A 17,867-nucleotide genomic window follows, 5' to 3' on the forward strand; every position below is an offset into this window, starting at 1 on the left:
TGGCAGCTTTGTGAAGGCTGAGTATACCAGCTCCTCCTCTCCGTCTCTGTGAAGTGTGTTCTCTCTATCAGAGTTTATCTGGGTTAAAGCAGATCAGGGTTTGAAACAGAGACGTTTTATTTTGGAACAATGACGGCGAGTCTCTCTTTGCTCTTTGTCGTCCAGGATTCTCAAAGTTCTAAACTTTCCATGGGAATTAACGGGAATTTATGGGAATAATGAAGAAATTTACAAAAATTGAAGGTTGGCCCTCAACAGGGAACTTAAATATAGCTGGGGAAAATATACTGCAGCATAATCTCGGCTAAAACAACCAGATTTAATGCAAGTACACTCCTCAATCACATGCACGCAGCACTGCTTACTGCAGGGCTATTGAGGCCACGCCCCCTGCATGCACTGTGCACTCCTCCATCACATGAAGCACAGGTGATTGCTTAAACCCTGGAGGCCACACTAATGAGCCCATAGCACAAGACTATTGAAGCCACACAGTTGAGCCTGTGGATTATGTAAAGTCAAGTAAGTTTTTTATAATATTAAGGGGTAATATATTTGATCTATAACGGTATTACTGTTTAACTTGCAAAAACTTAAATAAATATGTATTCATACAGTAGATAGCTAGCTGGTAAGTTAGGTGCTAAATGTAAGCTATTTCTCATTTCATTGACCATTTAAGAGGCTAGCTTATTATAGCTACCTCAAATGTGATGCTGTTTCTTCTGACTCCTGCAGGACGGTTTTCTGTAACCATACAAGAATTTATGCTTCAATTGAAAAATATTCAATTAACTTGTTTAGCCAACTATATTTCTGTTGAAATTGAGCCTGACACAGAGTCATCTTCAACAAGGCTGGACAGTGACACTGAGGAGGAGGAGGAGGAGGGGGATGTTGATGGAAGAGGCCATTGCATGAAAGGTTTTGGCAAAAATGCAGAACATGCAGAAACTAGGCTTGCAAGGTTTTTGTTTTACATGTTGAATGGCACTTTTTTGGAGGGGGGGGGGGGGGGGGGGGGGGGGGGGGGCTCCTTTCATTTAAAGGTGACATATCACGCTTTTTTCATCAACATATATTGGTCTAAGAGGTCCCAAAACATGTCTTAAAGTTTATGCTCAAAAAAACACTTGAAATCAGATTCTGGTCTGCCTGAAAACCCTCTTCTTCAGTCCCTCCTCAGAACACTCTGTTTTCTCTCTGACCACGCCCCCTCAGGAAGTGGGTGTGGCCTCGGCTGTCCGGCACGTTGATCTAATGTTTACATGTTGGCTGAATATACACGGCTGCTCACAGACCCGCGTTACTTCAACCCTCTGAATCTGATCCAGAATCTGATCCTGACTGAGGGGCGCCTGCAGCAGGACCTTTCTGAACCATTGGTCACAGATTTAGTGTTTCTTGTTGTTTTATTTATCAGTATGTCAACGTGTGTCTTGGTACACAGCTACAATAACATGTAGCTATGTGGCTATGCTAACTAGCGCTAGCACTTATCCATAACAAATAAAAATCATCCACTAGATCTTCAAATCTGCAGACGTGGGGAGTCAAACCGACCTCTACCAGAAAGGCAGCGGGACCTTTCTGAACCATTGGTCACAGATTCTGTGTTACTTGTTGTTTTATTTGTCAGCATGTCGACGTGTGTCTTGGTACACAGCTACAGCTACAAACATGTAGCTATGTGGCTATGCTAACCAGCGCTAGCACTTTTCCATGAAAACTAAAAATCATCCACTAGATCTTCAAATCTGCAGACGTGGGGAGTCAAAGCGACCTTTGTGTTTATTAAGACAGCCTACAACTAGCATGCCTCCCTCCTAAGCTCCTTGTTAGCACACATGTGTGCAGGGAATGAAAAACGGAGGAGGGGTTGAGTTGTATTTTATACAGTCTATGGGCTGAACAAGCTCCGAGCTCTGACTTCCTGTTACAGACCGGATGGCGTTGTGACGTATGAAAAACACTGAAGTCTGAAACGGCTGGTTTCAGCACACATTTACAGAAAGGTGGAGAAATCAGAACAGGGGCAGAATGGAGTCTTTGACTGTTCAGGAGGTTTGTAGACAGGGACACAGATTTCAGGTAGAGAACCATTAAAAAGTCCAGTTTGCATGATATGTCACCTTTAAGAATACATGCAAAACTCTCAGCCTGAAGAAAAACAGCTGTTAGAAATACAATATGATGATCTATGAAGACCTTTTTAATGTCCTGGGCGTATAACATGTTAAACTCTGCTGTAAAATTGACATTTAATGAGCTCTGATGAGGTTTCCTTTGCTTTGGAGACTGCCTCAAGTGGACACCCGAGGAACTGCAGCCTCATTTATTCCTAAAAATGTACAAAAAATAAAATAAAATTGCAATTCCCCTTTCAACTGAGCACACAATCTATCACATTACTATAAAACCTTTTTTTTTTCTTACTTAGAAACATGAAAACAATAAAATAATAATGCATTTTATTTAAAAAGGCACCTGTCTTAGCACTCAAGGTCACCGTTCAGGGCAGAGTTTAAAAAAACAACATCAAAATTAAGCTGATGAAATCAACAAGGCATGATACAGTGCAATTAATAAAAACAAATACAATGAACAGGATCAAACACAGAGCAGTGAAGAGGTGGAAGGTGTAAAATGTGATGCTTTCAAACACTGAAAGGAGTAAAACAGGTCTTAGAATCACGTGACAGGATGAGTTAAGCAGTGAGCCTCTGATTGGACAGTCTCTGTTTGAATGGAGACACGCAGGTGAGTCCAGGAGTGCTGATTGTGTGCGCGCGCTGTGTGTGCGTGCAGAGATGGAAGAACTCCTCCTGGATTTATAAACTGATGTGAAGCTCGAGCCTCCTCCTCAGGAGCTGTTCTGTCTCTTTAAGAAGCTCTCCTGCTCCTCGCTGCTGCTGCTGCTGCTGTGCATCTAGGTGCTTCATTACGCACGGAGCCTCCCCCCCTGCCTCCCCTTGCAGTGGTTCACTCCACTCTCTCTCATCCTCATCCTCCCCGCCCCTCTGCCCGGCGCGCACACGGAGCTCCAGCCCGGTAACGGATCACACACTGAGCCTTCTTCTTCTTCTCCTCCTTTTGCTTCAGCCTGAGTGTTTTTACCTCCTCCTTTTGGTAGGTCACTCCTCTCTTCTTCTTCTTCTTCTTCTTCCTCTTCTTTCCCTTCTTGCTGCTTATTTTGAGTCTCCCTCTGATCGGCTGCTTGGATGTATCTCTCTCTCTGTTGTCCTGCTGCGAGTCTCTCCTGGAGCTTGTTGCAGAAAGGAAGTCTGCAGACTCTACCTCCTTCTTCTTTTCCTTCCTCTCACTTGATCAGATCCTTTCTTCATGTTTTCTCTCTTGCTGCTCTTCTCTCTGATTTTGAGTGATTAACTTTGATTTTCCTGAATCTCCAGTTTGCCTTTTTTATCTCCTCTTCCTCTTCATCTTCTGACTCTTGTTCCTCATGGGATTGACATTGCTCTTAAACTTGTGTGTGGTGCGTGCTCTGCTGGATGATAAGGATGATGATGTTGGGGGATCCTGGCGTGCAGGTGTTGCATGCACATCCCAGGACTCCTGCTGCTGCTGCTGCTGCTGCTGCTGGTGGTGCTGGTGGTGGTTTTGGGACTATGTGAGCGCTGACCTCAGCTGTAAATGTCGGTCAGTGTGTGTGTAGCTGTGTGAGTGTGTGTTTGCAGCCTTCAGCCTGAGTCAGTGTCTGTTCTGTCTGTGGTTGATCAGATCTGGGATGATATGTGATTATTGATTATCAGAGCAGGTGTCTAATCTGTATCTTTACACTCAGTGGATCTCTTTCTGCAACATCTGATGATATGTGAAGCACTTCTGGCACTTTATTCACCTTATACATCCCAGCTGCTGACAGTGTTTATTAGAGTTGTGTCTAAAAGTTTGTGTATTGACTAGGGGTGACCCCAAATAGTGGAATATTGGACTATTCGTTCTAATGAGTCTTAGTCGACTCCCAATCTCTTAGTTGAATATTTGCATATGAAACGTGGATCATTCCATTCAAACCATGGGGGTGCTCAATGTCTAATTTTACATTATTATCCTGTTTCCTGTAAAAATAGTGTCTCATATCCTATTTTATATAAATATAGACTTATTGAATGTAATTCTGAGAACAGCTCTTGAAATGTTAAATCTCCTTAAAGTGGTAATTAAATCTCCCCTGGTAATTAAAGGTGGACTCTCCCATTTAGCAGGACCTGTGGAGCAGACGTACCTCAGCTGGTCTTTAAATCTTTCTACGTTCATAGCAGCTCAAAATGTCAGGAAATAAAACTTCAGATGATCCTTAAAAAACTAGTGATGAAGATGAGGAGCAGCTTCATGAAGAGGGCTGTGAGATCAAGGATTACTGGACCACACAAAAACTGTACGGGGCCAAAAGAACCAGGAGGGATACCCCAAAGCTGTCTGAAGCCTCAGAAACAATCCACAGCATCCCATCCACCTCCACACCATCAGAGAGGATATTCTCAAAGACAGGATTTACAGTCAACAAAGACAGGAGCGCACTTCTGCCCGTACACACGATGGTTTTCCTCACGTACAGTTTGAAAAGACTCAAGGGGACAAAGACGAGATGAAAGACTGTTTTAAAAGGTTCTGTTAAGAGATTTAAAAACCCTTTAGCTGGTTCAGGTTTGATTTTGAACATTATACAAATGTTTAGTCTTAAGTTGGACAAACTGCTCTCCTCTGTGTGAACACTGTTTAAATATCTCCTGATTCCTTTCTCTATAGTGGAGCGTTGTTCCATGTTTAACTGATGGTGGTCTTATTTGAGTTTTCTCTCCTTCATCACCTCGTTGTTTTTGTAATACAGATTTAAAACATCTAAGTTTATACTTATAATATTCTGTTGTCCCTTTTACTTTAAGCTACGAGTCTCTTAAAGGTGACATATCATGCTGAATGGACTTTTTAATGGTTCTCTACCTGAAATCTGTGTCCCTGTCTACAAACCCCCTGAGAATGAAAAGACTCCATTCTGCCCCTGTTCTGATTTCTCCACCTTTCTGTAAATGTGTGCTGAAACCAGCCGTTTCAGTTTTCAGTGTTTTTCATACGTCACAACGCCATCCGGTCTGTAACAGGAAGTCAGAGCTCGGAGCTTGTTCAGCCCATAGACTGTATAAAATACAACTCAACCCCTCCTCCGTTTTTCATTCCCTGCACACATGTGTGCTAACAAGGAGCTTAGGAGGGAGGCATGCTAGTTGTAGGCTGTCTTAATAAACACAAAGGTCGCTTTGACTCCCAGATTTGAAGATCTAGTGGATGATTTTTATTTATCATGGAAAAGTGTTAGCGCTAGTTAGCATAGCCACATAGCTACATGTTGGTAGCTGTAGCTGTGTACCAAGACACACGTCGACATGCTGACAAATAAAACAACAAGAAACACTAAATCTGTGACCAATGGTTCAGAAAGGTCCTGCTGCAGGCGCCTCTCCGTCAGGATCAGATTCTGGATCAGATTCAGAGGGTTGAAGTAACGCGGGTCTGTGAGCAGCCGTGTATATTCAGCCAACATGTAAACATTAGATCAACGTGCTGGACGGCCGAGGCCACACCCACTTCCTGAGGGGGCGTGGTCAGAGAGAAAACAGAGTGTTCTGAGGAGGACTGAAGAAGAGGGTTTTTCAGGCAGACCAGAATCTGATTTCAAAGTGTTTTTTTGAGCATAAACTTTAAAGACATGTTTTGGGGACCTCTTAGACCAATATATGTTGATGAAAAAAAGCGTGAAATGTCACCTTTTAATTGTAAAGTGTTATGTGTAATATTGTCATGCGGTCACCATCATGCAGACTTTGGGTCAATAAGGAAAAATCAATCTCAATCAATCTTTATTTGTATCGCGCCAAATCACAACAAACGTTATCTCAAGACTCTTTTACAAACAGAGCAGGTCTAGACCACTCTATGTCAAACTATGAACAGAGACCCAACACCAAGACAGGATCAGACTCAGTCTGACCCCACCTTAATCCATCATGAGCATTGCACCTCACAGTATTTAGCAAGTTACAGTGGAGAGGACAAACTTCCTTTAACAGGCAGAAACCTCCAGCAGGACCAGACTCATGTTAGACACACATCTGCTGAGACTGAGTTGGGTCTGGAAAGACAGATAGAGGGGAGTAAGAGAGAGAAGTGATAGTGATGAGACGAGTCGTAGGAGCTGTTGCCGCTGGAGTCCAGATCGTCCACAGCAGGAGGACGTCTACGGCAGCTCAGAGGAATCTACGAGACAAGGGAGCTCAGGGACTCCAGAAAGGTCTATGGTTAGTAACTTTAATGGGACAGGCAGAGTTAAAGTAAGTGTTGAAGGGGTTGGGGGGAGAGGGGGAGCTAGGATCCCAGTGTGTCAGTCTAAGCCTATAGCAGCATAACTAAGACCTGGTCCGAGCCTGATCCAGCTCTAACTATAAGCTTTATCAAAAAGGAAAGTTTGAAGCCTACTCTTAAAAGTAGAGAGGGTGTCTGCCTCCCGGACCCTGACTGGTAGATGATTCCAAAGGAGAGGGGCCTAATAACTGAAGGTTCTACCTCCCATACTACTTTTAGAGATTTTAGGTACAACTAGCAAGCCTGCATGTTGGGAGCGTAGAGTTCTAGAGGGGTAATAGGGCACTATGAGCTCTTTAAGATACGAGGGTGTCTGATTTTTAAGAGCTTTGTAGGTTAAAAGAAGGATTTTAAATTCTAAAACAACAAACATCCCACTATTCGTCCACTACGGGCAAAACCTGATGAATCAGATTCCACTAAGCAGATCCTTAGTCGGGCTCACCCCTAGTATTGACATTTTATTAGTTCCCTTTGACTCTCTCAGCCTCACACACTGATGGTCATGCAGAGTAGAGTTCACCTCACCGCTCTGCAGCTGTCTCTCTCTCTCCTGTCTTTCTCCAAGTCCAAACTATCCAGTAGTAGAGTGGTGCATTCAAGTGCATTAAGTTCTGCTCTTGTCGTAATTATTCATATTTCAGTTTTGAACGTGCTCCTAGAATAAAATCAGATATTCCTGTACTCTGCTGCGAGCAAAAGCATCCTCGCTATGCAAAGTTTCCTGATCTAAAGTCTGTGGCTCGTCTTCATGAATGAACCCGAGTCTTCTTTACGACCGTGAAAAACTACACTTGAGTCCTGACTCAGCAGAGAGATGGAGGTCTGTGAGAGAGAGGTATGAAAACAACCTTCTCTGACTCCGCTCTGCAGCAACATGTCGATGTGTGTGTGTGTGTAAGAGTGTTTAATGTGCTCAGTGTGACTCTGGGATGTGGAGTGTGAAGTCGCTGCAGGCAGGACAGTGAGACTGCTGCTAAGGCTTTGTTGTCCTCAAGTGTACAGATTATTTAAGATCCTCTTATGTGTGTTTTAATTCGTAAAGATGTGACACGAATGATCAGAACTTTTCTGCTGTATCAGAATCTGTTTGAAGCTCCACCAATGAATGATGTCTGTAGGATAAACCGTGCACTCTCTCTCAGGTGTGAAGCCTGTTCTTGTTAAAGCTGCACACAGTCAGACTTTAAAGGTGACATATCATGCAAAATTGACTTTTTAATGGTTCTTTACCTGAAATCTGTGTCCCTGTCTACAAACCCCCCGAGAATGAAAAGAATCCATTCTGCCCCTGTTCTAATTTCTCCACCTTTCTGTAAATGTGTGCTGAAACCAGCCGTTTCAGTTTTCAGTGTTTTTCATACGTCACAACGCCATCCGGTCTGTAACAGGAAGTCAGAGCTCGGAGCTTGTTCAGCCCATAGACTGTATAAAATACAACTCAACCCCTCCTCCGTTTTTCATTCCCTGCACACATGTGTGCTAACAAGGAGCTTAGGAGGGAGGCATGCTAGTTGTAGGCTGTCTTAATAAACACAAAGGTCGCTTTGACTCCCCACGTCTGCAGATTTGAAGATCTAGTGGATGATTTTTATTTGTCATGGATAAGTGCTAGCGCTAATTAGCATAGCCACATAGCTACATGTTCATAGCTGTAGCTGTGTACCAAGACACACGTCACCATACTGATAAATAAAACAACAAGAAACACTAAATCTGTGACCAATCCTTCAGAAAGGTCCCGCTGCCTTTCTGGCAGAGGTCGGTTTGACTCCCCACGTCTGCAGATTTGAAGATCTAGTTGATGACTTTTATTTATCATGGATAAGTGCTAGCGCTAATTGGCATAGCCACATAGCTACATGTTCATAGCTGTAGCTGTAGCTGTGTACCAAGACACACGTCGACATGCTGATAAATAAAACAACAAGAAACACTAAATCTGTGACCAATGGTTCAGAAAGGTCCTGCTGCAGGCGCCTCTCCATCAGGATCAGATTCTGGATCAGATTCAGAGGGTTGAAGTAACGCGATCTCTGAGCAGCCGTGTATATTCAGCCAACATGGAAACATTAGATCAACGTGCTGGACAGCCGAGGCCACACCCACTTCCTGAGGGGGCGTGGTCAGAGAGAAAACAGAGTGTTCTGAGGAGGACTGAAGAAGAGGGTTTTTCAGGCAGACCAGAATCTGATTTCAAAGTGTTTTTTTGAGCATAAACTTTAAAGACATGTTTTGGGGACCTCTTAGACCAATATATGTTGATGAAAAAAGCGTGAAATGTCACCTTTTAATTGTAAAGTGTTATGTGTAATATTGTCATGCGGTCACCATCATGCAGACTTTGGGTCAATAAGGAAAAATCAATCTCAATCAATCTTTATTTGTATCGCGCCAAATCACAACAAACGTTATCTCAAGACTCTTTTACAAACAGAGCAGGTCTAGACCACTCTATGTCAAATTATGAACAGAGACCCAACACCAAGACAGGATCAGACTCAGTCTGACCCCACCTTAATCCATCATGAGCATTGCACCTCACAGTATTTAGCTAGTTACAGTGGAGAGGACAAACTTCCTTTAACAGGCAGAAACCTCCAGCAGGACCAGACTCATGTTAGACACACATCTGCTGAGACTGAGTTGGGTCTGGAAAGACAGATAGAGGGGAGTAAGAGAGAGAAGTGATAGTGATGAGACGAGTCGTAGGAGCTGTTGCCGCTGGAGTCCAGATCGTCCACAGCAGGAGGACGTCTACGGCAGCTCAGAGGAATCTACGAGACAAGGGAGCTCAGGGACTCCAGAAAGGTCTATGGTTAGTAACTTTAATGGGACAGGCAGAGTTAAAGTAAGTGTTGAAGGGGTTGGGGGGAGAGGGGGAGCTAGGATCCCAGTGTGTCAGTCTAAGCCTATAGCAGCATAACTAAGACCTGGTCCGAGCCTGATCCAGCTCTAACTATAAGCTTTATCAAAAAGGAAAGTTTGAAGCCTACTCTTAAAAGTAGAGAGGGTGTCTGCCTCCCGGACCCTGACTGGTAGATGATTCCAAAGGAGAGGGGCCTAATAACTGAAGGTTCTACCTCCCATACTACTTTTAGAGATTTTAGGTACAACTAGCAAGCCTGCATGTTGGGAGCGTAGAGTTCTAGAGGGGTAATAGGGCACTATGAGCTCTTTAAGATACGAGGGTGTCTGATTTTTAAGAGCTTTGTAGGTTAAAAGAAGGATTTTAAATTCTAAAACAACAAACATCCACTATTCGTCCACTACGGGCAAAACCTGATGAATCAGATTCCACTAAGCAGATCCTTAGTCGGGCTCACCCCTAGTATTGACATTTTATTAGTTCCCTTTGACTCTCTCAGCCTCACACACTGATGGTCATGCAGAGTAGAGTTCACCTCACCGCTCTGCAGCTGTCTCTCTCTCTCCTGTCTTTCTCCAAGTCCAAACTATCCAGTAGTAGAGTGGTGCATTCAAGTGCATTAAGTTCTGCTCTTGTCGTAATTATTCATATTTCAGTTTTGAACGTGCTCCTAGAATAAAATCAGATATTCCTGTACTCTGCTGCGAGCAAAAGCATCCTCGCTATGCAAAGTTTCCTGATCTAAAGTCTGTGGCTCGTCTTCATGAATGAACCCGAGTCTTCTTTACGACCGTGAAAAACTACACTTGAGTCCTGACTCAGCAGAGAGATGGAGGTCTGTGAGAGAGAGGTATGAAACAACCTTCTCTGACTCCGCTCTGCAGCAACATGTCGATGTGTGTGTGTGTGTAAGAGTGTTTAATGTGCTCAGTGTGACTCTGGGATGTGGAGTGTGAAGTCGCTGCAGGCAGGACAGTGAGACTGCTGCTAAGGCTTTGTTGTCCTCAAGTGTACAGATTATTTAAGATCCTCTTATGTGTGTTTTAATTCGTAAAGATGTGACACGAATGATCAGAACTTTTCTGCTGTATCAGAATCTGTTTGAAGCTCCACCAATGAATGATGTCTGTAGGATAAACCGTGCACTCTCTCTCAGGTGTGAAGCCTGTTCTTGTTAAAGCTGCACACAGTCAGACTTTAAAGGTGACATATCATGCAAAATTGACTTTTTAATGGTTCTTTACCTGAAATCTGTGTCCCTGTCTACAAACCCCCCGAGAATGAAAAGAATCCATTCTGCCCCTGTTCTAATTTCTCCACCTTTCTGTAAATGTGTGCTGAAACCAGCCGTTTCAGTTTTCAGTGTTTTTCATACGTCACAACGCCATCCGGTCTGTAACAGGAAGTCAGAGCTCGGAGCTTGTTCAGCCCATAGACTGTATAAAATACAACTCAACCCCTCCTCCGTTTTTCATTCCCTGCACACATGTGTGCTAACAAGGAGCTTAGGAGGGAGGCATGCTAGTTGTAGGCTGTCTTAATAAACACAAAGGTCGCTTTGACTCCCCACGTCTGCAGATTTGAAGATCTAGTGGATGATTTTTATTTGTCATGGATAAGTGCTAGCGCTAATTAGCATAGCCACATAGCTACATGTTCATAGCTGTAGCTGTGTACCAAGACACACGTCACCATACTGATAAATAAAACAACAAGAAACACTAAATCTGTGACCAATCCTTCAGAAAGGTCCCGCTGCCTTTCTGGCAGAGGTCGGTTTGACTCCCCACGTCTGCAGATTTGAAGATCTAGTTGATGACTTTTATTTATCATGGATAAGTGCTAGCGCTAATTGGCATAGCCACATAGCTACATGTTCATAGCTGTAGCTGTAGCTGTGTACCAAGACACACGTCGACATGCTGATAAATAAAACAACAAGAAACACTAAATCTGTGACCAATGGTTCAGAAAGGTCCTGCTGCAGGCGCCTCTCCATCAGGATCAGATTCTGGATCAGATTCAGAGGGTTGAAGTAACGCGATCTCTGAGCAGCCGTGTATATTCAGCCAACATGGAAACATTAGATCAACGTGCTGGACAGCCGAGGCCACACCCACTTCCTGAGGGGGCGTGGTCAGAGAGAAAACAGACTGTTCTGAGGAGGACTGAAGAAGAGGGTTTTTCAGGCAGACCAGAATCTGATTTCAAAGTGTTTTTTTGAGTATAAACTTTAAAGACATGTTTTGGGGACCTCTTAGACCAATATATGTTGATGAAAAAAGCCTGATATGTCACCTTTAAAGCTGGGGTTGGTAGTCTCAGAAAACTAGCATGAATTTGAATGTAGCATTTCCTCAGGACTCTGATTCTCGACCATATGATGGTGACTGATTCAAAACCGGTCCTCACCAAAACATTCTCATAGTGAAAGTTAAAAACACAAACAAACATGGCTGCTGTTAGCACTCACAGCTGTCATGCTAGCATTATCCAGTTGTCATGGTGACACGATATCAGGAGAAAAGTTATAACACATATATAACACTGTAACAGCTCTACTGTTTGTTAAACCTGTTCAGTGTAGATGCTCTTAACTCCTACAGTGTTGACGGTCAGTGAAGGCATCAGGAGAGGTGTAGAGTGTGTGAGCGGGAGAGAGGAGAGACAAGAGGAGAAGTTCTTCATTCATTCAAACATTGATTGTTGCTTTGTTGGTTGGCGTGGTAACGGCCGACAGTGACCGGTTATTAAAGGTCAACGTGTTCACCAATCGGCTCGTCATCCCTACAGCGTCCGGACGGATACATTGCTGATCTGCTACTACTGTATGAACCACCTGGACCTCTGAGGTCATCAGGTCCTGGTCTGCTTTCAGTCCCTAGAGTCAGAAGGAAACATGGTGAAGCAGCGTTTAGTCATTATGCTCCACATATCTGGAACACACTCCCTGAAAGCTGCAGGTCTGCTCCAACTCTCACCTCTTTTAAATCAAAGACTAAGACTTTTTTATTTACCTCTGCCTTCCTATCTTAGATTATTTTAACTCACTTTAAATTAATATATTTCTAATTTTCCTTTTCTTTTCTGTTTTATTATATTTGTCATTTTAATTGTGTTCTTTTATGCTTGTCTGAATGTCTCCAAAGCTTTTAATGTTTTAATGTAAAGCACATTGAGTTGCCCTCTTGTATGAAATGCGCTATACAAATAAAGCTGCCTTGCCTTGCCTTGCGCTATACAAATAAAGCTGCCTTGCCTTGCCTTGCCTTGCCTTGCCTTGCCTTGCCTTGCCTTGCCTTGCCTTGCCTTGCCTTGCCTTGCCTTGCCTTGCCTTGCCTTGCCTTGCCTTGCCTTGCCTTGCCTTGCCTTGCCTTGCCTTGCCTTGCGCCTTGCCATGCTACAGTACATCTACATTTCTGTAGGACTTCCTAAATGTCATTCATTCTTCTGCTTGTCAGAGCCCCCGTGGTGAGAGCTTTTTAGACTCTGATCCGGACTACAGTCCTGAGCAAAGCCCCTCATGGGGTCAGAGGGGACAGGCCTGAGGTGGAGCGAGAGGGGCAGTAAATGGAGGCAGGGGAAGCAGAGGCAGGAGACGGGGAGTGAACGCAGGGGACATGTACGCTCTGCAGGAGGCGGGCAGAACGGCAGGACGGGATCTGATTGGTTTCTTAATTTGGCTCCTGATGGCAGGGATTGGTTGGTGTTTTCCCAGGCTGTAGATAGCAGCTTGTTTAACCTCTTTTTAAAGAACACATTATGTATTGATCACCATCAGGACATAAAAATCATTTTAACCAGGAGAACAAAAAGTGGATCTAAATCTGAACACCAACCCCAGCTTTAATTAGATGTCGTGATACATCGTTACATCATTCGTGAGTCGCCCAACAATTCTTACCCCGACTGTTACCTGTCATTATTTGTCCTCATGTCCTCTCTCTCATTCTCAACATCCGTCCAGACCTTTAATAACGTTCAGTGTAAGCAGTGACACCACATGTGCATGCTGCAGATGTTATCCCTCCTGCACGCTGCCACATTCCTCCACAGCGCCTCTCGCGTCACGCCGCCTCTCGCTCGGTGACAGCCCCGAGATGAGTGAGTAGGCCGCGTTCGTCTTCACACACTGCCGTGTGTCTCTTTTGAAAGCAAGGAAAAGCAGAGATGAAAGGTTCTCACCTGACAGCAGAGATAATGTAACACTTGATGGCAGCACAGCGGAGTCTCACAGCTGAGCGGGTACAATGGAAACTGTCAAAGAGAGAGGTACAGAGCCTCGGCGTGTTCATCGCTCCTCTGCTGCTGCTGCTGCTGCTGCTGCATGTATCCATAGAAAAGAGAATAATGGAAACACAGATGAATAAATGATGAGTCAGATATCAACTCCAACGTGTTAATAATTCAGCTCCTCTGCTGGTAATGAATAGATGGAGCTGCTCTTTGACTCCGTGTGTAGAGACTTGTCGGTGTTTGTGTCCTGCAGGACGGCGTGCGATGGAGTTTGCCCGTAGGCGCAGAGGGCAAAGAGACGCCGATGTTTAACATGTAGACGGAGAGTTGTAAGTTTCTGAGTGATCGAAGCTGTTTCAGTATTCTGAGTTTGTTTGCAGCATGCATCCATGATACAGGAATATCAAACACTTCATATGAGAAGTTCTGACACCTTGAAGAGCAGAGTTTCACGTGCACGTGCAGCTTTAGCCACTTTGGAGCCAAGGTGAAAAGTTCAAAGTTCAAAGTTCAAAGTCTTCTTTATTGTCATACAGAGGATTTGATATTACGTTTCTCTCTCAGACCCTAGCAACGACAAGTGGTCAGTGACCGGGTTAAGTCTGTGAAGGGGGCACTATGGGAAGAGGGGGCAGAACAGGAAGAGAGTTCAGCATCCTGACTGCCTGGTGGCTCAAACTGTCCCTCAGTCTGCTGGTTCTGGTTCTGGCCCGGAGACCGCGTAGTCTCCTTCCTGATGGCAGCAGGCTGAAGAGGCTGTGAGACGGGTGGGAGGGAGGGGTCGCCTGCTCTGCGCGGGGCTTTTCGGGTGAGGCGGGAAGAGTGAATGTCATGGAGGGAGGGGAGAGAGGCTCCGACTATCTTCTCAGCTGTTCTCACGATGCGCTGGGGGGGTCGTTCTGCAGGACGCAGTGCAGGCCCCCCTTGGAGCCAAGGTGAAAAGTTCAAAGTTCAAAGTTCAAAGTCTTCTTTATTGTCATACAGAGGATTTGATATTACGTTTCTCTCTCAGACCCTAGCAACGACAAGTGGTCAGTGACCGGGTTAAGTCTGTGAAGGGGGCACTATGGGAAGAGGGGGCAGAACAGGAAGAGAGTTCAGCATCCTCACTGCCTGGTGGATCAAACTGTCCCTCAGTCTGCTGGTTCTGGTTCTGGCCCGGAGACCGCGTAGTCTCCTTTCCTGATGGCAGCAGGCTGAAGAGGCTGTGAGACGGGTGGGAGGGAGGGGTCGCCTGCTCTGCGCGGGGCTTTTCGGGTGAGGCGGGAAGAGTGAATGTCATGGAGGGAGGGGAGAGAGGCTCCGACTATCTTCTCAGCTGTTCTCACGATGCGCTGGGGGGGTCGTTCTGCAGGACGCAGTGCAGGCCCCCCCGTACCACACAGTGATGTTGCTGGTGAGAACGCTCTGGATGGTGCCTCTGTAGAAGGTGTGCATGATGGGGGGCAGGGGCTCCAGCTTTCATCAGCTTGTGGAGAAAGCAGAGGTGCTGACGTGCCTTCTTGGTCAGTGATGCGATGTTGGTGGTCCAGGTGAGGTCTTCAGTGATGTGCACACCCAGGACTTTGAATAAAACTTTCTGCAGCATTAAAGTGAAACTAAAACCCTGATACTATTCAAAGTGACTCATTTCAGCAATCTCGCTCTTTCAGTCACTCAAAGCTCAAATTATCAGAACACAGCAGAGTGCAGAACCTCTGGACAGCTGGAGTCATGTGACCAAGGTTTTCCCTGCAGTAATCCCTGAATCAAGGATCCTCCTCCTCCTCCTCTCCTCATCCATGTTGTCTTTCTGGTCCTCTGAAAACCTCTGACCTGTTGACTCCAGGCCTGGCTCCGCTCATCATGACTTTGGTTTGTTGTTGTAGTTAAGTGAAATACGATCTGGTCCATGGAGGACTCAGACCTGCCGGGTCAGAGACGCAGCTGGAACGCAACGGAGTGGATCCAGTGGAAGTTAACACACTGATTAGTGACTAGTTGGGATTGGGTCTAAAAGACAGGTCGATGGTTTAGCTGAAGAAACTGTTCAGATCCATCAGGCCGACGATACGTACAACATAAAGGACGCTAAGATGTCTAAAAGTCCACGGGGCGATAAATTCAAGGAGTTAAAGCCGGGGACGAATGAGTGTTTAGCTGTCTACGTCCTGCAGCAGCAAGGCAGTGCAAGGCAGTGCAAGGCAGTGCAAGGCAGTGCAAGGCAGTGCAAGGCAGTGCAAGGCAGTGCAAGGCAGTGCAAGGCAGTGCAAGGCAGTGCAAGGCAATGCAAGGCAATGCAAGGCAATGCAAGGCAATGCAAGGCAATGCAAGGCAATGCAAGGCAATGCAAGGCAATGCAAGGCAATGCAAGGCAATGCAAGGCAATGCAAGGCAATGCAAGGCAATGCAAGGCAATGCAAGGCAATGCAAGGCAATGCAAGGCAATGCAAGGCAATGCAAGGCAATGCAATGCAAGGCAATGCAAGGCAATGCAAGGCAATGCAAGGCAATGCAAGGCAATGCAAGGCAATGCAAGGCAATGCAAGGCAGCTTTATTTGTATAGAGCATTTCAAACACGAGGGCAACTCAATGTGCTTTACATTGAAACATTAAAAGCATTGGAGACATTCAGACAGGCATAAAAAAACCCAATTAAAATGACAAATATGATAAAACAGAAAAGAAAAGGAAAATTAGAAATATATTAAAAATTACATTACATTTTTAATTTAAAGTGAGTTAAAATAATCTAAGATAGGAAGGCAGTGGCAAATAAAAAAGTCTTAGTCTTTGATTTAAAAGAGGTGAGAGTTGGAGCAGACCTGCAGCTTTCAGGGAGTGTGTTCCAGATATGTGGAGCAGAATGACTAAACGCTGCTTCACCATGTTTCCTTCTGACTCTAGGGACTGAAAGCAGACCAGGACCTGATGACCTCAGAGGTCCAGGTGGTTCATACAGTAGTAGCAGATCAGCCTAAACCATTCAGGTCTTTATAAACCATCAGCAGGATTTTAAAGTCTATTCCCTGACAGACAGGAAGCCAGTGTACAGATCTAAGAACTGGAGTGATGTGGTCTACTTTGTTGATCCTTGTTAGGACTCGAGCAGCAGCATTCTGTATGAGCTGCAGCCGTCTGATGGACTCTTTTAGGGAGTCCTGTAAAGACCCCGTTACAGTAGTCTAGTCTGCTAAAGATAAATGCATGGAGGAGTTTTTCTGCATCCTGCTGAGACATGAGTCCTTTAATCCTTGATATATTCTGAAGGTGATAGTAGGCGGACTTTGTGATGGTCTTAATGTGGCTGCTGAAATGAAGGTCTGAGTCTAAGACTACACCAAGGTTTCTGGCTTGGTTTGAACATTTCATCTGTGCAGATTGGAGCTGAGCAGGAAGGAGCGAGGTTCCTCACAGGAGATGAGCTGACCTGTCGGGGGTTTAAACCTTGAGACTTGGACTTCGGGCACAGATTTCATGGACAGGCTTGAGATGTCCTTCTCGTCCGGCTGTCACCTTGAACGTCCTGCGTCTTGTCTCTGCAGGAGGATGGACTCAGTCGTCTGTGTCGCTCTCAGGAGGAGATCCAGTGACAGAAACGTGGATCGTAGCGCTGCTTGTGTAAGAGAGGGGATTTGACTCTGTTTGGTTTTACCCTACTCTTCTTTGTAGTCGTGCTGCTGCTGCTGCTGGTGGTGGTTTCCTCGTGGAGTCAGTGTGCAGAATGAATAATGAAGGAAACAGCAGGTGGTCTCTGCTGAAGACAAAAGAGGACGCCCTGTTGTTCTGTCCTGAATGTGCAGCTATCTGAAGACAGGATGCACGTTTATTTAAACGCCTCTTTGAAGAGATTAAAATGTTAATCCAGAACCAAATATTTATATTCTTCTGCAACACTAATATATGCTTACACATGCAGTTAGTGTTTACAGCCACACATCAGAGGAGCTTACCATCATTAAGGTGGGGTTTTCTGCAGCTGCAACAAAGAGACAGACTCCTGTTTCAAACATTCAGATATGAGACGCTGAATTTGACTCCTCTGATGGATTTAACCGTTCACAGTGAGAGAGAGAGAAACGTGAGTGAGTTAACCTTCATGTTCTTACTTTAAAGACATGCAGGTAAAAAGTGCAGATTGGTGCATTCATTAGGTATAACACTTAAAGCTCCTATAAGGGGTTTTTGAGAGGTGAGGAAACAAAACAATCTATGGCATGACCGATACTTTTTAAAACGTAACTTTTAAAGCCTGAGATTGCCGTGAGGGGGCAGGCGTCAGAGGATAAGAGAAGCAGCCTTTTTTTTTCATCTCTGTGAGTGATAAATATCATGCACAGGAAGAAAACTACAAAATGTATAAAGTATTGGTTTTGTCCAGAGGGGGCACCAAAATCAACA

Source organism: Notolabrus celidotus, chromosome 1 (assembly GCF_009762535.1).
Source record: "Notolabrus celidotus isolate fNotCel1 chromosome 1, fNotCel1.pri, whole genome shotgun sequence".
Taxonomy (NCBI): domain Eukaryota; kingdom Metazoa; phylum Chordata; class Actinopteri; order Labriformes; family Labridae; genus Notolabrus; species Notolabrus celidotus.